The 20,583-nt window shown below is 31.2% G+C and overlaps 1 long non-coding RNA gene across 1 annotated transcript in view; it reads left to right on the top strand.

The window, feature by feature from the left end:
• The window catches only part of LOC119832071, a 91,514-nt gene extending 72,089 nt beyond the window's left edge, over positions 1–19,425 (top strand). Inside the window, exon 3 of the long non-coding RNA XR_005287902.1 lies at positions 18,920–19,425. This is a non-coding gene — a long non-coding RNA (uncharacterized LOC119832071). The remainder of the gene's footprint in view (positions 1–18,919) is intronic.
• Positions 19,426–20,583: the final 1,158 nt, after the last annotated feature.

Below are 20,583 nucleotides of genomic sequence, written 5' to 3'. Positions count from 1 at the left end.
ACAGATTCGAAATTCAAATGTAATATTTTTTTATAATTAAGTGTAACAGTATTTATGGCCAGACTAAGTATACATATTTTTCTATATTTTGCAATCATAAAATTATTTAACGACGGTTGGTGTTTACGCCCTCCGTTAAAAATAATTATAAAATAAATAACAGTACAATTTTCTTTTAATTTTGTTACAATGGTCCCTAAATCTTCGTTTTCCCAATTTATTTTTCCATGTTTTATATTTCTTAGCAATTTCGAACGTTCTGTTGGAATTGTGACGTTGTATTTAAATCTATGAAATTAAATATAATGTATAATTTTGTACAAACTGTGGAATTGATACCTAATAATAGGTCAAATAAGATAACGAATGGTTCGTGTTATTAATAATTCACTGCTAAATGCTCAATATGCTTAGCCCGGAGATAAAAAGTAGAATCGTGGTTGAAATTCTCTAACTCTCGATAAAAGCCTGCTTTTTACGACCTTACTTACGCGTAATTTGTTGCTCCCTCAAGGAAAAGATCCACTTATTCAGTGTCGATTTTGTTACAAAATCTGAAACAAAATTCTTTAGTATCTATTAAATACAAAAACACATTTTAAACAGACGCAAACAAATTACTTAAAGCATGTAAAAAAAATGGAATTTTCTCGTAAAAATTTAACGCTCGCATAAAATTTTCACATTTCTCTGTGGGATTACGTGTTCTAAAGTGTATTATCAAAAACGGTTTTATATTTTTTGGTTGAATTTAAATAAAGTAGACCGTATTTTAATTTAAAAACCACCGCCGCGTAAATCTTTATATTCATAGTCCGTAGTAGGCAAAATAATTTATATGGTTTTGAATAACTAAATTTTACCCCATGAAAATATTCTGAAAACATTCTATAGGTTAGCATAGCATAAGTAAACATAAGGGTTCTCATTTATAAAACCGGGATATGCATTTATTAGTAAATATGTGATGAATTCTAATAAACCAAAAACGTATAACCAGTCTTATGTTATCCGTGATATCACTGATTAATGATTATGATGATATTGCTTTATAAACCCAAAGTCGAATCCAGAAGCCACGTGAAACTTAAAGCTATAATATTATTATAATAAAACTTGCTAAACAGCGTCAGAAGTAAGAAACGTGACACAATAATGACCGCCTTTTCTTGGAACTTTTCTTCTGGAATATAAAAAGTTCTTTGAAATAGAATATATTTAAAGCAACAGTGTATTTAGTTTCATGGGAAATTTTTAATTGCATAATATGATCCATAAATTAATTTGATTTTGTATTTTAAATCCTATTCAATTTTCAAGTCATTGTTATCATTTTAATGGTCTACTTAAAGCCTCCTACATTTTCGTTGCCGCATTTGAAAACAATTATAAAATAGGCAATATATGGAAAATTTCTATAAAAACCCGATCAGTGGTTCTGTAAGTTTTGTAGGCTACGACTTATTTAATACAAGTATCCGAAATCGAGACCTACCCAAAAAAAATTACTGTTAAAATACCAGCGTGAATAAAACAAAGATGAAATACAATTGCTTTATTGCTTAATTACATACATTAAACAAGATATTTAAATGAGAAAGATGAAATTGTTTCCGATGTATTGCCATTACACTTTTGATATCAACGTCAACTCGCTTAAAAAGCGAGTTATTTTGATATATAAAGTTTATTGCAGTATTTCGTTTTAATGAGAACCATATTATTAGAAAATCCGGCTTCACCGGGCGTTAGTTGGGTCGGTATAAGTATAAAATTCTACGGGTCTACCATAGGTCTTGCTTGACTCATAATTTGAGAAACGGTGCTCTAGAGAAACTGATTCGATCTTTCGAAAAGAGATTCTCCTTATGTTACATAGATAAATTATAAATTATATTATATATGTATTTAAGGGTATAAATGCTGGATGTCTGAGCGTGTTAGATGAAACATTAATATATATTTGTATGTTTTAGTCGAGCATGCTTCGGCACGCATTAGGCAAACTTGCACCAGGAAAGTACCACACCCCCATAGAAACCAGTGCGAAATAGTAGCATGTTACAATGTTTCGTACGGTGAGGGGGAGATCCAGAGGCCCGTTTCCTTTTCCTCATCCTTCCCACTTCACTCCTAACCAGATGGTAATCCTTTCCTTATCCTTTTCCCCTTAAAGCGGGAAGCTCATGCACAGAAGCACTACCTCTGCGAATGTTCATCGGCGGTGATCGCTTACTATCAGGCGAACCACCAGCTCAATTGGTCGCTAGGACATAAATAAAGTTATAGATGACTTATATTTTCCGTTATTAAATGTCACTGGCATTCTAAATAGGCAACAATCAAAACAATCGCTTGCGATGGAACTGATAATCAGTTTGCAAGATCTACATTCTAGTAGTCTTCGTGACTTTTTGCAAGCATAATATGAAACAATAGACACGTGGTATTTAAAGAATTTGAAATTATAATCACGGACCCATTTTTAGTAATCCAACATTTTAATTAATGCAAACAAGCATAGTAATGTAATTGTTTACATTTTACGCATGCTTTCGGAAACGCTAAAATAAACTCAGTTTTCGCAAAAATAACAAAAGATAAATTATTGCCATATAATAATTAAAACAATATTAAATATGAAAATGCTGAAATGAAAATTACTACGTTCCTTAGAAATAAATGTTCCATTGAATAGTTTTCAATCTTTTGTCCAAAGCTTTCAAAGAAAACAGCCCCTTGCATAACATTCCTTACCTTCATTCACCTGTACCTGCGCTGGTTCTTTTGCTTTGTACATCCAATATTTATTTATTAAGAAAATTTCATAGAAATTGTTTGAGTTTCTTACGCAGCTCTTCACATATAAATTAAATTCCGATGGAGTTATTACAATCATATAGCATTTACTGAGAAAAGTGAATGTATCTATTATTTTTTTATATTATTGTTTGTATTAGTTTTGCTAAGCGTAAAACTAACGGCTATTTCAATTCGGCTAATGTTTTTTATTGTTTTTATTAAGGTTCATGGAAGGTACTTATGGAGAAAAAAACCATACTGCTAGTTCAAATTGTGAGTCATTTTGTTCATCGATGAGTTGATGATCTGTACAATACAATCAATTTTCTATTTGAAAAATCAAAACCAAACCATTTTAAGAAAGGTAGCTTCATGAAAATATAAACGAAAATACAAAATTCAATGAAAAGAAAATAAAACTATATTCCGGGTACCTCCAAACGGGACTACGGGACGGTTATCCAATTACACTGAAGCTTCACTAGAAAATAGATGATGTTAAAAGAAACTTTTATAATGTAAAAAATCGATCTAATTCAAATAACCGTATAATATGACCATATCAATTTACAAATACCACCATTAGGCATAAATAAAACTAAATACACTCCTATTCTTTTTAAGTAAGCCAAATAAATATAAAAAGCAAACCCCTGTTTCCTGCTTCCTGTCGCAACGTAATCAAGTAGGCTACTCACGCTGTCTTAAATCGAATTTATTCTCTTTTAAGCGCCTTGTGTGGAGGTGCCGCGCCATATATCAAGTATTATAAATGGCATTCTGTTTGTATTAACAGGAAAATATAAACTTTAATAGAAAAGTTTTAGTACAAACAACAAAATCCCCCATGATGTTATCCTTCTGCAACTTTAACTGCTCAGCAGAAGCTATGATAAGAAGTTATTCACAACTTAGTTAGTTGTGAATCTTTATAGGGGCGCCAACGTAAAACGCTTTGAATGTGATTGCTTCATTTTTTACCGCTTCTCTTTGCAGGTAAATGTATCATTAATAGAATTACAATTAAATAATAAATAAAATAATAATATTCCAATAAAAACATCGGTAAACGACATGACCTATTTTTGTAATTGTTTTTTTTTGTCGTTTCATGGTTAGCTTTGAAGGATTAATAAAGCGTAAAATTTTAATTGTCTAGCCACAGCAGGTTCATTTGTATCGATATTCATAATAAAGTTGATTTCAATATGAGAATTAATATAAATGAGACCGGTGAGTAATCATAATTCTTTCCAATTAAGCAATGAAATATTTGTTCATAAAATGTATTCAGTCATAATTCGTATATAGAAAATGACCGATAAGTAGACAATTACAGTATGATTTGCCTATATTTTGTGAGTATAGGTTCTTTGTCGTCTTAATAATCTATTTTGGGAATTGTTTTATTTTTATTCACTTACCTACAGTCCTCTTTTTTTCAAATTAACACATAACGGAATATAATGTAATAGTGAAGATACTTAAAAAACATAAATTATCATAAATCTACACATGTACTTAATTAATTCCATGCATAAATTTTATATAAGTAAGCATATACAGAGATTGCAAAAGAAACTAATTTAACGTTAATTTTTGAATAACACACATTTTTAAATAATAATTATTCAACCTGTACCCATTGTAGTCCTTCTAAACAAATTCCAACTGACATCAAAGGCACAAAGTTGATGCCCAAAGGTTAGAGGCCTCCAAGTATAATTGAACTTCCAACATTCATAAGTAAAACTTTGAATCTTTTTGTGAATTGTATATTATACTTTAATATATATTTATGCATAAACGTCTTCCATTATTTTAAATATTCCTTTATACCAAAAATAGATACAGATTGTTGCACGGCAGTTAAATTGCGGTTTAGTTTTTAGTTAACAATTTTTCTAATCTTTAATCGTTTTCAGATACAACTACGTTCCTAACACCATGTTACAACATCAACACTTAAATCTTCCATTGATAGGGACAGTAACAACGTTATGCAAATAAGAGAAAATATCCCCACAGTCATACGATAGTAATGAATGTAAATTAATTACTAATTGAATCAAAGCTGCTATCGAATTGCATATTGGTATTCAAGATTAAACTCTATGCATAATCAATAAGAAAACGTAATGGATACTGGTTTTAAGACGCGTTCTAACCAGCAAGCTGGTAATCCCAAGCCTGTCAGGAGGCACACAGATTAAATATCAAATACAAGTTCGCACGATAGCCACTCAACGCTAATGGCCTCTCTGACTAATCAAACGTACTAGAGTGGTAGGTTTAAATGGAACTGTCAACAGCCTACAATACCTACACACTAATTAAAAAAGCACCTGTGACAGTTTTGTCAAACTTAAACATCATTACAATAACAATTGAAAGGTTGAACCTTGAATACTTCGTCATTTATGCGTGTTTCTTTTAAATAAATAGAACAGCTTTCGAATATCCAGTAGGTTGTATCAGTTAAGTGGTATTACGCAAAACGATATGTTTTATAAGTATCATCCACTTTTCGTACAGTATGAAGAGGGATACCTAGGAAAAGGGAAACAAAAAAATGGCAATACTTTTATTAAATTCACAAACCAATGGCAATTTTTTAATAGAGACTAAAAAGAAATGTAGGCACCACACGTGTTTTCTAGAAATGGAAAATCAAGCCGTGTCAAACCCAGTGCAAGCAATCGACGTGTATTGTCCATCTGAATCAAGCCGTGATTGTTTGAAACTAAAAATTCTAGAAAATTACACGCCAGGAAGTGGGGCACATGGAAATGAAAAGACCACTTACACAAAGATCGAAAGTGAAGGTTCATGGCTATTTCAAATGACTGTGTGAACCAAATGAAAATGTACATAAATATAGTAATCTATTAACTCTTTGTATTACTTATAGTTTTAGTTGTATTACATGAACAATCATAAGCAATTACTATGCGATTATAGATTGAATATTGTGTAACATTGTATGTTAAATCTGAATACTAACACAAATTTATTAAACGCACTATGTGTACACACGTTTCATTACACATCCGTCCATTGACTATCTGTTTAGACTGTTTAACTGTCACGCTGATGGAAAGCTGATCGTCGATATTGACAGACTAAACCTGCAACGTACACGCTGATACCTACGCGTTATTCTTACACGCTTCAGAGAGGTACTTTCGTTTCGGCTGTCATCCCTGCCTTTAGCGTGGTTCTAAAACCAACGTTATATATAAAAAAAATCATAAACACCTCTAACATTTGCTAAACAGAGCCTGGCTTTGGTAATAAATTTTACAGCCAATAACAATAACAATAGCATTGGTTTTATTGCACTCCACGCTCGCTCTAGATATCTTTTTATAACAGAAGGTCGTTCCGTTTCTTTAAAAATTAATTATCTAGTTTCTTGTTATAAAAGCTTAGACGCTTTATTTCTGTATTACTTTATTCATCGCAAAATGTATATCTTTATTTAAAAATATTTTCCTCCGGTAACATTTACCAACTTCAAGCCACCTATATTTTTAGGTCTATAAAATATGCAACAATATGAAACATACAAACATGAATGTTTTTCAAACACTCGTACACATCTGAGTATACGTGATACTACGTAAAAAGAATCCTCCCGTGTATCTTTGAAAAGAAGCTGTAAAGCTGTTATCTAATTTTCCACATCCATACCCGCTCTCGCTTTTATATAGGGATATATAAATAATTATTAATATCCATCCTAACATATGTACGCTCACGTCGCGTACATTAATAAGATTATATTAACTTCGTATTTAATGAGCATGGCAATCGAATTTTCACGGAAGAAAACCGTGAAACATAATACTCTAGTCAATTAGAAACACCCATTAGTTAATGGTGTCAGTGATTAACATAGCAGTAAAATTAGTGACTTGTAAAGAGCACTAAACTTTACGGTCGAACTACAAACGTATGGCATTACTTTAAATATTTGTTTTATTTCTATCGTTTTGTCGTTTTCAAAGTAAATTCATTTGGAAAGACTAAAATAATTGATTACATTAAGGATATTACGTGCTTTTATCTATCTAGTATTATTTTATTGGATGTGAGTTTTGTTGTTAATGTTCTGTTAATATTGAAGACGACGAAGTAAGACGATTTTACCATTTTCTAAAAACAAACTAAAATTTCGTTCAAAAAGTTTCAAAGTTTCTAACTTGAAAATAAATTTATAGAAACATAATTTACTAGCCATGGATAGAATTTTGATGATTAAAGGAAAACAAACCAATACCCGTTTAATTAATTTTCAAAACTAAACCAGAATAGCCGCAGGAAAAGATAATTGTCTGTGTTTAGTTTACAACAAACAGTTTACAATATTAAATTGTTATTTTTTGTATTATATTTAGCTTATATATTTCAATACGATAGGAAAAACATAATATTTTTTATTTATTTTATTAAGTCGTTGGATATTTATTACTTAAATATACAGGTATATAAGAAAAATCGAATTGAATATAAATGCTTATAACCATATAAATTAAAAGAAGAATGTAATAGAAAAATTAAATTACATCTTTACAAATAGTAGTAACTAAATATGCAGGTATATTTAATTGCTTTATATTCTAACAATATAATAGGCATGCAGCTAGTAGCTAATTATTTATTTGCTTAAAAGATGGATATTAAAGCGCTAGCTATTGTTTGAAAATAGCAATTATTTTAGCTGCTAGTTCCAACATCCGTAGCGTAGGCGTAGTTTCGGCTGAAGGCGTAGACCAGACCGTAGGCGTAGAGCTAATTGTAGGCGTAATAGCCTAAGATCCCACAGCTGGATATCGCAGGTATTTGTTTATTTTCGATAAAATTAATTTTTATTCAATGAAATAACCTTTACTATCGTATAACTGTGAGGATGTTTTCTCAATGGAATGGCGATTGTATTTAAAAAATTTCCGCAATTTTCTGTAATTAACTTGTGTCATTAATTTGCTAATATATAAATTGCAGCCGTATGTTTATATGGTTGAAAGGACTCTGTCAACGATAATTCCGCAGTATTTACTCGTAACTTTACTTGTAAATAATTAACATAAATATACTTAAAGTTTTTGTTAATTATTCTTCTTTTATTAGTCTCCTTTTTAGACAAAATTTTTGTTTCAATCTTTATGTGCGCAATAATCCATGGTTGTTAGTTCAAAATTTTCTTTTTTTTCGAGTGAAAATGGATTGCCGACTTTAAATTGTCACTCACCGTATAATACACAATAGCTATTATGTCACGTGAGAGCTGGCTCAATTCGTGCCGAAGCGTGCTCGACTCCTTCCCATTATAAAATTATGAAATACAGATACTTGCAGCCAATTTTTCGCAGGCAACAACCATTTATAATTAATTTCACCAAATAGTAGATACCAGCAGAATCGAGCAGTGGGATCTTGTACTATATACATAGCACTAGAGCAGGAATGTACGTATTTATGCTATTCTGTCATATTTTATTAACTTTTTTTGGTAGTGCAATAACTCAGTTTTAAAATAGTTGCTTCAACCATTATAATCCAGCAGTTTGCTCGTTAGTCGTTGTTTAAAAATATACATACGCTTAATAAAAAAGCAAAAATTGCACGTAGAAGCAAAGTGTCCATAAAACAATATTGACCCATAACGGCTACCAAACCTACATAATGCATTAATCAGATTCAATTACCTCTGCAGTCTGCGCCACTTTATCGACTCAATTTCTTCCTTAGAATATTGACGACGGTAAAGTATTGAAGTTTGTTAATCCGACTTGAATGATACGGCGTAATAATTAATTCTAAGGGGTATTAATTAACGCTTCAATGATACTGCAAATCAATATATTGTTATGTAGGAATATTATAATTAAAATTGTGTGTATATATATACTTTTGCAGTGCTTCTTTATCGCATTATCTTATTCCTTCCTTTCCGGTATTTATTCAGTCTGCATTGAGAAATCTAATACTGGAACAAAAAGTATTTCAATGCGAAGTTAGTTAATTATGCATTAATCAAACTACTCTATAACACTGAAATATTACACAACAAAAGAACAATGTTGTTTGTCTCAAAAATAGTCTATTTCATCATTATTAGTATGATGTGTTTCTTCATCATAGGTTATTTCGCTTAAAAGATTTAAGCCCTTTCTGTTTTATGCAGCGCTATAGGTTTCTCGCATCCAGAGTCTGTAATAAGAAGACATCAAAGCACTTGGCACAAGCTATATCGACGAGTAACATTCAATTGCTCTTAGAATTGCTTCAACTTTATTAAATTTGCAATCAACATCTATTGACACCGCTGAGGATCGTGTATTGTGAGACAAAATTTAATTTCAATAATGAAAATGTGATTGAATGTTATTAGAGACCAAAAACGTCTCTTGAAACGGTGTGTGTCCTTTTTTATGAAACATTTTATATTTCTGAATCAAATACGATTATAAAACATACTTCAAGCTTTTATTCTTTTTAGTTTAGTCCGTTACTGTTTACATAAAGAAATGAACATTTACAGATTCAATTTTAAAAACTATTAATTTTAATTTAATTAAATTTTAATTTTACACATGTCATAAAGTTATCGACCTTTGTCGTTTAAATTTGTTATTTAATTAAACCCCCTGCCAGATCCGGCAGATTAAAATTATCCATAACTTTCATCTTTGATCAAACAACCCATTTAAGCTATCAAAGCTGAGTCTAAACGGTATTCCGATTAAACTAAGTTTACTAAATTTCGCTTCAAAGTTTACACGATTTGATGGTCAGTCTAGTATCTAATCGTATGTTGATGGTATCTCACATTGGCTGTAGAATAACTATAAACTTCATTTTATTCAATGCATGACCAAGGTGATCGATCTATTTCCATCGTCTAATGTAAAATTCTACAAACTTTTACGTTGTAATAACCGTGACGTTACGTCACGCCAAAAATACAGTATTTTATATGTTATTTTACATAAAAGTAGCTGTCGTCGTTATATTGTACTTCGTGACAAGCAGAAAATAAATTACTAACCATTCTTTTGGAGTCTATTACTCGAAAGTTCTCGATTACGAAATGGTCTATGTCATATATGTATAGATAGCATTTATAACTAACAAAAAGTCCAGCAAGAATTCTTTGTCATATGATTTCGTGACTTATGCGTGATAAAAAATGTAAATATGTATATAAATCGATTATGTTTTTTGGGCCTTTCCTGACCTACATAATGTACTGTTGAAAACATATTAACAATAATAAGAATTTCGCGACATAGCCTTTGTACTTTGCACTATTTCATGAGAAGTAAAATAAATTTTAAGATTGAATATTCGACAATTACCATGATATTATTTCACCCAATTAGCAACCATTCAAAGGCAAAAAATCCTTATCTAAAATTATGTGTCAAATTACAATATGATTCATAATATAAAATGTACCATATTACGCTCTATTACAGCGTTGATGAAGCCGCGGGGTTAATTTAAAACTGAAAATTCTTCGAAGGTTTAGGTTAACAAACAATCAATCAAATCTTATCCTTTGATTACAAAGGATAAGATTTGATTGATTGTTTAATATTAATTAAAAAAAAAAGTCTTGCAATAGAAAGTTCGTTAAAGACTTACAAGCAAATATATTTTAACTATATCTATGTTCCCCTACGGTATCATGCACGTCTTTCAAACTGATATTTTCATATTAGATAACTTGTGAATCGGGACCATATTTGGAGAGGTCTTGAAACTGTCACAATACTCTCGACTACTAAACTTACGCTATCGATACGAGACCGCAACAAACTTTACTCGTTGTGAAACTTTTTTATCTTTTTGCCTGCACATTGAACACTATTTGTTTATATCAATATGAGGCTGTTTTATACATCTTTGAATCCATGTTGCGTAATGCGGAGTTCTTGTATAATATTGGAAAAGCAAATACAAAATATTCAATGGGGATGATCATTGATTGATACAGTTTGTGAAAGAAATTCTCAATTATACACAGGCTTCCACGTCTTTAATTAAAAGAAATTATATTAGAAACAGCGGGATATGAATTTAATTTAAACAATACTCGGAGTAATTCACCGTCCGATAGATCAAGTTCTATCGTGATGTTTAATAAAATTGTTCTTACCAAAATATATATAAATATAATAGATCATTCCATTCAATATGCTCCAGTGAGAAAAGAAAAGATAATAAATTCCTAGAATAGCCATAAGGGTAGAACAAAAACTTGTCATAAGATGTAATGACATTTCCTCTCAACGAAACCAAAAAATATTTACTTTATGAGACTAGCCACTTGGTTTTCGACTATTTTTCGATATGCTCAGTAATGAATACTCAACGTTCAAACTCTAATATGAATAATATAATAGAAAATGTGAAGAAAAAGCAATTTATTTACAGAATACCTATATTTTTTTATAAAGAAGACTCATCCAAAATTAAATACCTACGCCTGAAAAGCATGCTATTGTCTTTCGTACGATGAGTGGGGGAGCCAGAGGCCCATATCCATTTCCTTACCCTTCCCAGTCCTTTCCGTTATTCCTCTTGTCAATCCTTTCTTGATCCCTTCCTATTTTAAAGTCGGCAATCTATTTGTAGAGGTATAAGGTCGAAACCTCTCCAAATGTTCATGGGCGGTGATAGTGCTTACCATCAGGCGACCCACCAGTTCTATTGCCGACTACAACATTAAAAAAAAAATTGTTAAAGTAGTTTTCACCATTTTTTTATGTACCTACATAAAACACCTGTTTTTAACTACACATAACAGAGTAACAAAGTTAATTAAAACATGTTCTGTTGCATGTTATAAATTTAGATAAATATTATATATTTAGATAAACAAAATGAAGACTATTTAACTAATTAAAAAACAAATTAGAGCTACAGCACTGCTACGTAAATCTCAACTTAAATTTAAACAAAAAGGGAGTACCCGCAGAATATTCTCGGTAATTGAATTTTTCACAATTAAAATGTTAGCCTGTTACTGGGACAGCCGCATTGTCCTCATACGGCCAGCGATAATTACAATTTTATTCATTACTCCAGTTTAATTGAAGAATTATTTGTCAATTATCAAACGAATTTAAATTACTGAATTGTTTGCTTCTTCGTCGAAAGCGTAATAATTAACTTTTTATCATAATCATAAATTGAAATGCTTTATCTTGGCAATGGAATATAAATTATTTATACAATCAAATTATAAGATATAAGCAGCGACTCGACAGCGACAGCGGCGTCACTTGCTTGGTACCGGCATTTATCTCAACCCAAACCATTTAACACCAATACCAACTTTATTTCAAAAATACATGCCTAAAATTAACTAGATACATGTGTATATTAAGAATTCACATTGATATTGTTAACGTTAGTACGAATGAACGGTGAGATTTTTCTGTAAGCTTTTTTGCTTCTTCACGCCTGAACGGTACAAAAATTTATATGGGAAACGGCTGCTGCGTGATAAAGCTTAATGCATCCAAATCCGACCTTTTATGTAAACACAATATTGTGTGGACAATGTAGCAAGGAGAAATGTATTTTAACTCATAATAAGAGAACATCTGTAGTTATAATATGTGTTATATATCTATCGTTTTATTTTATTGTCGCGTGTGTGAATATTGTGATCATTTTGAATTTTTGTGGGTATAATTAAAACTATAAATGTTTTTATATACGGAGATAAGATACTTTTTAATAAATGAAAAATCCTTCACATTAAACTAAAGTTTAGCTACTGATTAGATCAAAATATTGTAGTAACAATATTTTAGATGTGAGTAATTGAGATAAATAATGTATTACAGAATTTTTGGCATATACAATAGAAAAAAAAATAATGTCACAAGATACAACTGGTATTATAATGAATACATTTAAATATGAATTTCTACATCCTACTTATATTATAAATTTACTTTCCCAGCTAAACTGTCAATCACGATCTTTTTCTATATCGTTTTTGTTAACACACTCCATCGTTCTTAGCATCGAATATTTAGTAAAGTAATAAGGAACTTAGTAAGTAACCAGTTGATAGTTTAATGGATCCTTACTTTGAGTGCTTTCGCTAAATAAACATCGTTAGGGCACTGAGAAGTACGCAAAACAGGCACTTGGGTTTTAGCTTATACAATTTCAACAATAATAACAAACAATATTCGATAACATTAGACTAGCGGTTGTTCTATGATTATAATATTAAAAGCTGCCAAATTTATGTGAGAGTGGGTACCTGAGCTGGTGGATCCCCTGATGGTACGCAATCACCACCACCTATAAACATTTGTAGAATTGGGGCCACTGCAAATGTGATGCCTGTTTTTAAGGAGATATCCTTTAGGCCCATATCCTTTTCCTTACCCTTCCCAGTCCTTTCCTTTATTCCTATCGCTAATCCTTTCTTAATCCCTTCCCAAAAAGTCGGCAATCCATTTGTAGAGGCGTAAGATCTGCAATGGACCTTATGCCTCTCCAAATGTTCATGGGCGGTGGTAGCGCTTACGATCAGGCGTCCCACCAGCTCCGTTGCCGACTGTAACATAAAAAAAAAAGATAAGGATAAGGAAGGTTTGGTGACGGACACGGATCTGGCTCGCCCACCCACCGAACAAAACACAGTACCATACACATTCTATTTCACGACGTGAGTAATTAAAACAACATAGTAAATATTGTAAAGATTTAATCTCAAATTTAGCAAGACCTAATTATTATTTGGCTTATTCAAAAACCGTGCCTACTACTACTGCTAAAAACTGCCTAAACATGGCCTAAACACATTATTGAATGTCACTTACATAGATGCCGCTTACATAAATTGTATGTCTATTGTATGAATATTTCTGAAAATTTGTAAAGTATTGACATTTGGTTTAATCGTTGATTCTCTTCATAGATCAATCAGCATTCTGTGCCCTCCTAGACCTCGAAATTTTTTAATCCTCTGTTCGATTCGAACCTAGGCTCCTTCGGATAAAACAAAGGGAGCTGTATGAAAATATGGCATGGAATATATCATATACAAGCTCAGTGTTCTTATATCTACGACCAAGATAAATATTATAAGCATATAAAAGTAGGCTTAATTTTCAAAATAATAATATGCATATTCAAAACGTTAAACTCTGCTAATCCGTTTGAGGTTTTATTAATCCGTATATACAAATGTAAATGGAAGCAAAAACAAATGGAAATATTGACAATTTATGCAGGATTTTACGTTGCTTTATTTTTTCCATTGACATTCGATATGGGATTTTCCCTTCTGTCTTACCGATTTTGACAGAAATCCTTGGCCTCTAAGGAATAACGTACATAAACATGGCGCGATAAATAACAAAGAAATATTCAAGAAATCTATCTCATTGAATATTCTCATCATATTTTATGAAATTGTTTTTGGGCGCGATACCCTGCAAGTTATTTAGATTTGCATATAAGTAAATCCTTATATTTTGTCCATGTTGGCTAGTCTTACTTATTATGCTTGCAAAAGTTTCTTTAGCATAGGTATTTGATTATAATATATATTTCACATACATTGATGATGAGGTTAAAACATTGAAATTTAAACAAGAAATTTTCTAAATTTAAATGTTAGCTAAGCAGGTGTAAAAAGTAATGTAATGATATGTTATCTGTGGTAATACTTCAATTCCGTATGTGTTAATATGTAATGTGATATGTGTTAATATGTAAAGGCTACTTATAAACATATCCTCCTTTTTTTACGACAAACGGTAAGAGGTATTTGTATTTTTAGTTATAATACTCACTACTTTCTTTATATCTTACTTTAATACCCAAAGGTGGTACTCTCGATAAATATGTATGAATATTAATTCATGAAAAAATTTTAAATAAACAAAATTTAATATTTTATTTGAATCATTAAATAAGACAACGAATACTCAAACAACCAAAATTGATATTCTATTCTTTTATCATTAAGTAAGTTATTTAATTCATACATATTTATCATATAAATAGCCCGATATGCAATTATTTATACGCAAGAATATATAAAATTTAACGGGTTAAATCAAAAATATGACGCATTAATTGGAACATACATACAAGTTCCAAACATTAGGTCACTCACTTAAACTTGCTTGTTATTCTTGTAAACGATATACTTTCATAACAATTTAATGAGACGTCAGTATCGGCTTGAAGTTATCAAACATTATTAATGGATAAAGTTTGACAGTCTCCATAAAGTCCACTGACGCTAGACTATAAAATAGCGATAATTACGCGGATAGATCTATATATATAGTATATCTGAGCGAAGGCTAGTCAGTATCCAAGACGATGTTTAAGTAACAATGACAGACAAAAAGTGTTGTCATATAAATACAAATAAACTTTTATAAACATCACTGGCTGTTTACACGGGCAAATATTCATATCTTCTTGTCAAAAGAGAAAAAAAAACAGAATGACATCAGGCGATACAGTCCTTCTGATTAATACAATATACTTTTCGATTCACGGACTAACACCAGATTTCCTGATTCTTTTAGGAGTTATTATTCTCATCATATATCAAATATCACATATCATCATATAAAAAAGCAGTAAGCTATACTTGTACAAAAGAAAATAATAATTACGTAAGGTATACGCCCATTATTGCTATATTGAATAAGAAAGAATGTTGAGAAATTCGAAAGATTTAAATGTTTATGGTCTTTTCATCGGCAATTTCTTGGAAACAGTGAATAATAAAAACCATTTGCCTTTACTTTCAAGCTCCCGCTAACCAAATTAGCCTGCGTTTTAAATAAAGCCACTGAAACGAGTCCTTTCTATTGTGCTTTTTACGTTTTGCCTTTTTATTACATTTTTTAATTGGAATGAATAAGCCTCAGTTAGATTTTCCTTAATTGAGTGGTCTTATCAAATAAAACATCTGAAAATAAATACAATCAATATGCTCAACATCCACGTAGTCAATCGTCTTTCGATAGATAAATTTTGTATTATATAAAATGAAAGAAACCTTAAATATCTATTACCTACATAAATTTGTTTTATTTCAATATTTAACCATCCACCATATTTACATAATATTTGTAGAAGTAATCTTTTATTCAAAGTCACGTCCCACAGAAGCCACAGTTACGTTTCGCAAATAAAAGAATCAGAATTATATTAATGACAATGACTTAGTAGTTTAACATTATAAACGTGAAGTGCGTTTGCTTGTTTGTCTGTCACTTCGCAACGGAGCGATCATGTTATCAGGTATGATTTTAGTGGCTGAAAATAGTTTAGAAGCTAGACACATTCTAGCCTTTATTTAAAATAGCTTATGTGATATAGACTACTTTTTATCGAGGTAAGGAAACATCTCATTTTCATGGATATGATGACGCGAGTGAAGCCACGGGCGAAAATCTTACATCGAGCAAAGCGTTATAACTTTAAAACTCATTTATCTGATATTTTAAGTTTAAAACCAATACTAAATTTACAATATTAGCGCACATGTATTTCATACTTATATAACTGATATATGGTCTCTATTTGCCTTTGCCTTTAAAATCAAAGCTATATTCGCTGAAAATAAGCACCAAGGACACATAAATTAGGCAGAATTACTGAGTAAACATGCCATATATTAAAGCGGAGCGAAATAATTAGTTCAGCAAATATTGACATCGTAACAAGTTTCAAGACACCCTTGACCATTCCCTAATTAATTACAACGTTCGTGGTTGTGTCAGACGACTATAACATTTACAAATAATTTCTGTTTTATTAAAAGCTAGTTTCCCGCCCACGGCTTAGATCGCGTGGTCAAAATAATTTTGTACTTCGTGGATTTTCTAAGAAAACGCAGTGTTATGACTTAAGATGTGTATATATCTCTATAATCTTAAAAAAAATATGCGTAATTTTCAAAGATTTATCCAATAATGTTTCAATTCATTATATTTTCGCGAATTTATTTTTTACCCCTGCTTATACATAGATACCAATTTTATTTTTAAATAAAATGCAACCAAAAAGTGGAATCAGATATTAGTCCATAATAATATAAAATTTTCCCAATGGTTTTGGCAAAATTCAGCTCAGTGCAACCAGCATCTAGGTATGGAAAAAAGCTAATAAAAATATCAATACTTTTATATGAAACATATGTAATGTTTACATTTTCTCTATCTAACGATGTCTACATTGTTACGTCACCTATATTTTTTAAACATCTTCATGTATTATATTGAAACAAGCATTAAATTTTCGACGTTTCCCTTATACAAAATATTATAAACATGTTACCCATTTGTACACATTTTGTTGCAATGGCTTTATTAGATAAAACGCGTACTTAGCGCGCGTCAGAGCGCTATTCTGACGCCGCACTATGACGCTGATTTAAAGTTTAATACGCGGTAGTATACGGTTAAAAAGAGCGACATCGCTTATGGTATCTTAGCAGAGAGGCTGGGCGTTGCTACGGTATGTCAAGACGCGAGTTCCAATCCCACCTCGTTATCAAATTTTTTCTATTCTTTCAAAATTTCTCATCGCTTATCGTATCTGTATGAATTGGTACAGAGATAGATTATAGTCTGGATTGGCACATATACTACTTTTTACCCGGGTACCACTCGAGTGATGCCGCGGGTTACAGCAAGTTTAATATATACGTTTAATTTCATACCTTAATTTATATGCATCATAATGATAGAGTATACATTGAGACGTTATCGTGGCATTTTTATATGTATTACCACAGATAATATAATGCTATACTAATAGTAATACAAACAAAACACTTGCTTCTTATGAAATTGAATTTACGTTACTACGAAAATATCCCTTATTTTATTACCATAAAATATAAAAAAAACAATTTTTTTTCTATTTATTAAAGTGATCACTAATCACACTATATTATAAATGTGAAAGATTGTTTGTTTTAATGCTTGTCCGTCAATTACGCTGAAAATACTGAACGGATTTTGATGAAATTTAGAATACAGACAGGGTAATGAGCTGACTTTGCTGATAGGATACTTTTCATCCCGATTAAATGCTCCCTTGGAATAAAACAGAAATCTTGATAGCTGGGCGGAGCCGGGACGAGCGTCTAGTTTATAAGATAAAGAGATTACTAGATTTACATGTTATAAATATGATCTATTATCATATATACGTCATCATATCATTTTAACATAAAACATTTTGTTTTGCATCTTCTTTTAAATTCTTACAGTGAAGGTTCTTTTTTAAGATTATTCAGTAGAGTAAATAATTGTTATTGTGACCAAATTTTCAATCGTTTGTTTTGTCCGATGTAAATAATAACCAATTTAAAAGGTAAATTACTCGGGATCGTAATAAATTCAAGCTTTCTCAGCCTTTTATTTTGTAAACCGCTATTGATTTGGTTATAAGCTTCTTGTTTTTGTATTCTGAAATAACTTTTAGGTTTTATCATCAAGTAATACAGATCTATCTCAAATATTTTGGTGCGGCATTGTTTTATTAGATCTATTATTTGTTTTATAAGTCTATAATCCATCACGAGCCACCACTCACCACTGCTCGAGGAGGTCCGTGTTTCTACAGTGTAAATGTATGTTGCTGATGATGATAATAATGATGATGATGATGATATTATTTATTATTTGTCCCAAAGAATGAATCTACTATATATGTACATAAAATGTTTTAAAATGTTCTTAAAGGCTTTCGAATGCTTTAAACAAAATACGTCTTAAAGAAGACTTTCATCTTTCCGGGTCGAATCAGTCTCATTCAAATACGAGCAAAAGGTTCAAATGTTCAATGTATGCGGAACCAATCAACAGCAGATGTTTCGAAGGGCTATAGATCTTTATCCTTACCCTCGAGTAATCATGAAGTCGATACAAAAAAATTGGAAGAAAGTGTAAAGGCGGATAATACTCTATAACCTACATAACGTTACCTGCATAACTATTTTACATACATACCTGTGTATATCCTAGCACTAACTTACCTGAAAGTCAAATACAATTTACTTGTCTTATCTAAAGAAAACATAACGTCTTTTTTACAGGTTATGCGGACGAGTTGGAAGGCAATTACAGAAAAATACGAGTTCCTTGCACGATACACAAATACTCTTATAGACTGCCGATGTTTGCTCTAGGAGCCTTATCATTTGATAAGTTAGAACACAAGCCGCGTGTAAACAACCTTATCATGCTATCGTTCTCACTGGAGACGCGAAATTGCCCCGCAGAATCTGTTGCATGCCGTCGCGACGTACAGAATACTTAATTATTTTTTTCCGTTTTAATTTGTCGTTATGGAAGAGGAAGTTTGCATAAAAGACGGATAGATTGGAGAAGTGATAGTGTTAGCGCAACCAAAGGGAATACCGCAGTAAGCTCGAGTGATTTCTAGTCGGGATTTGTAAAAGTGCATCAAACTGGAGGACCTACAGACTTTGGAAAGCGCTGAGGGCGTGGGCGAGAACGCCAGTGAGGAATGCCTTGCGAAGAATCACAATTTATCAGCAAATTTTTGCCCAGCTTATTACGATGGACTGTTGTGCTGGGATCCCACACCGTGGAACACTTTAGCTATCAAGAAATGCTTCAGCGAATTCCATGGCGTCCAATATGATGATACTCGTAAGTATTCTTTGCCGTCATTGCAAACATTTTATTAAAGAATATTAAAAAATGTGCCATAGTATCAACGTGTACCAGTATTTCGTACGTCACATAAAAACATTGCGTAAGACTCCGCCAAATCCATAAGATTAAGAGAAAATAGAAGCATAATAACAACTTCTGTTTACTATCACAATTTCATAAGGCTTATGAAATATGTATGCAAGTACTACATACTAAAATCTTTAAATTTGTCTTCGCCATTGTTAAAAGAAAAACATTCTGGTAGTCTTATCCGACAATCACTATCAGCAAGCTTCATGAATAGTTAAAATATTTGGATTAAATGGACCGCGTCACAAACTTATTATATTTCCTATCAAAGCATAAAAGTTTTTACCCTCAAACAAGATAAGGCTAACAATGTTTTTTGCAAAACAAGTTCAATTTTATTAATCCATCAACAAAGTCTGGGATAAACGTTAAGGTGACTTTGATTTTAAAGAAATTTTTGGTTTTGTTTACTTTGCCGCGAAAAAACTTTTAACTAAGACGACGTTGAATATTTTATGAATGTTGCCGCAATCAAGCCTTAACTTTTGTGTGCAAAACAAAAGGGCTTTGTCTCAAAATAGGTTTTGTTTTCAAGTGAAATCTTTAGTTTATTATTAAGACAGAATGGCGACCTGTGAATACAAATTGGTGTGAAAGTAGCTTCGTACTTTAATACCTTATTACATTTAAATTCATCAAAGTTATTTTGTACAAAGTTAAGATCTTATTTAAAACAATTGACTGATTAGTATTATTAACAATTGTAAATAAATTACTTATACATAAAACAGTTTTATTGGGGATTAAAAATAATTTAGATAAAACAGCGATATGCTAGTGACATCATTATTATACCTTTAAATAATGAATATAATTATTACAATAAACACGAAATTGTCAGTATTCACAAATTATATTTATGGAAATTTGCTAGACATTTCTCGTTTCTATGTAAAGTCAGATATATAAGTTTCATCGTATAAAAGAAATTGTGTACTACTCTATAATCGAAAAGAGCCACGGTTATGGTCGTTTAGTTTAGGAGTAA

The sequence above is a fragment of the Zerene cesonia genome, chromosome 14 (assembly GCF_012273895.1).
Source record: "Zerene cesonia ecotype Mississippi chromosome 14, Zerene_cesonia_1.1, whole genome shotgun sequence".
NCBI lineage: Eukaryota > Metazoa > Arthropoda > Insecta > Lepidoptera > Pieridae > Zerene > Zerene cesonia.
This window is presented reverse-complemented; position numbering and strand designations above follow the sequence as displayed.